Below are 2,500 nucleotides of genomic sequence, written 5' to 3'. Positions count from 1 at the left end.
CGGTATGTACGCGTGTGCCCCGATAGGCCCGGTATGCCCCGATATGCACACGTGTGCCCCAATAGGGGTCGGTATGCCCCGGTAGGTACGCGTGTGCCCCGTAATGCACGTTTCGCAGATCTCCCCGCATGTCCCGCCCCTATATGTAATACTTACTTACTTACTTACTTTCTTTCTTGCTTGCTTGCTTGCTTGCAATGGTTGGGAGTGCCCGGCATGCCCCGCTGCAGAGACCAAGGGCGCAATGACTTGGCACCGCGGATGCCGGGACTCCGGCACTTCCCGTGGCACTGATGGTTGGTTCCAAAGACAAAAGGCCGTGCAAGGCCACCGCACCGCGGATGATTTTGCTCGTGCTGGCGCCGTTGTGTGGCCAAAGAACATGCGCGAATGCTCGTGTCGGAAGGGTTGGTGTCCTGGCCCCGCGGGTGTCACGAATGCTCGGTTGCGAAGACCATGGGACCAGAGCCATGGCACGTCGGATGATGGCTCCAGCTGGCGCCCCGGCACTTTCTGTGGCATTGATGCTCGGTTTCAAAGACAAACGTGCGCAGTGCCAGGGGACCGCGGATGACTGCTCGTGCTGGCCCCGTTGGGCGGCATTGATGGTCGGTTGCAAAGAAAATGCGCGATTGCTCGTGTCGGGGCCCGGCAAGCCAAGGCCAAGCGAGCCATGGCACGTCGGATGATGGCTCCAGCTGGCGCCCCGGCACTTTCTGTGGCATTGATGCTCGGTTTCAAAGACAAACGTGCGCAGGGCCAGGGGACCGCGGATGACTGCTCGTGCTGGCCCCGCTGGGCGGCATTGATGGTCGGTTGCAAAGAAAATGCGCGATTGCTCGTGTCGGGGCCTGGCAAGCCAAGGCCAAGCGAGCCATGGCAACGCGGATGATGGCTCGCTAGTGCTGGCGCCGTGCACAGTGGCCTCGCACACTCGCCCTGCACGCTTCCCTTGCACGCAGCCTTGCACACTAGCCTCGCATGCGAGCCTTGCACCCTAGCCATGCAAACTAGCCTTGCACGGTAGCCATGCACACAAGCCGTGCACATTAGCCATGCGCACAAGCCCCGCACACTAGCCTTGCGCACAACCCTTGCACACAAGCCATGCACTCGAGCAATGCACACAAGCCTTGCACTCAAGCAATGCACACAAGCCCTGGACACTAGCCTTGCACACGGGCCTGGCACACAAGCCTTGGGCACTAGCCTTGCGCACTAGCGTTCCACATGAGCCTTGCACACTAGCCTTGGACACTAGCCTTGCACACAGGCCTTGCACACTAGGCATGCTTGGGCGAGCTGATCCCGCATCAAGTCGACGGGTCTAGGCATTCTTGGGCGCAGATCCCGCATCGTCTCGTCGCGTCTGGGCGCAAACACGTCGCGTCTCGTTGCGTCTTCAGAAGTCGTCGCTAACAGCACCTTTGGTTGCCACTGGTGGTTAGGCTGGTTGGTTGCGCAAACCCTATAGGAGGGTGGCATGCTGGTGGGCGTTTTTGCCCGGATAGGCACTAGAATGTGCAGATTTTGGGCGTTTTTGCCTGGATAGGCTAAGGAATGGGCATGCTTTGGGCGTTTTTGCCCGGATAGGCACCGGAATGCTTGGCCTTGGCTTGTCCTAGCAAGGCATTGCTGGGTTGGGCTCCCTTGGCCTTTTGGGCGCCTTGGACGATGTCTTGCGAAGACCATGGGCACAAGGCCATGGCATATGGTGAGGAAAGGACCACGGTTGCCAAGGTTAGGCACCGGAATGCTTGGCCTTGGCTTGCCAAAGCAGGGCATTGCTGGGTTGGGCTCCCTTGGCCTTCCGGGCGCCTTGGACACTGTCTTGGGAAGACCATGGGCACAAGGCCATGGCATATGGTGGGGAATGGACCACGGTTGCCAAGGCTAGGCATATAGAGAGGAATTGCATTTTTGCCCGGATAGGCACCGGAATGCTTGGCCTTGGCTTGCCATAGCAGGGCATTGCTGGGTTGGGCTCCCTTGGCCTTCCGGGGGCCTTGGACGCTGTCTTGGGAAGACCATGGGCACAAGGCCATGGCATATAGTGAGGAATGGACCACGGTTGGCAAGGCTAGGCATATAGAGAGGAATGGACCACGGTTGCCAAGGTTGCGCAAGTTTTGGGCATTTTTTGCCCGGATATGCCCAAGTATGCCCCGATAGGCCCGTTACGCCCCGGTATGAACGCGTATGCCCGGATAGACTCGGTATGCCTTGGGATACATGCGTATGCCCCGATAGGCTTGGTACGCCCCGATATGCGCACGTGTGCCCCAGTAGGGCTCGGTATGCCCCGGTATGTACGCGTGTGCCCCGATAGGCCCGGTATGCCCCGATATGCACACGTGTGCCCCAATAGGGGTCGGTATGCCCCGGTAGGTACGCGTGTGCCCCGTAATGCACGTTTCGCAGATCTCCCCGCATGTCCCGCCCCTATATGTAATACTTACTTACTTACTTACTTTCTTTCTTGCTTGCTTGCTTGCTTGCA

This window comes from Tasmannia lanceolata, unplaced genomic scaffold (genome assembly GCF_043159265.1).
Source record: "Tasmannia lanceolata isolate RefF3 unplaced genomic scaffold, GAP_Taslan_0.1 ptg000194l, whole genome shotgun sequence".
Taxonomy (NCBI): Eukaryota; Viridiplantae; Streptophyta; class Magnoliopsida; order Canellales; family Winteraceae; genus Tasmannia; species Tasmannia lanceolata.
This window is presented reverse-complemented; position numbering follows the sequence as displayed.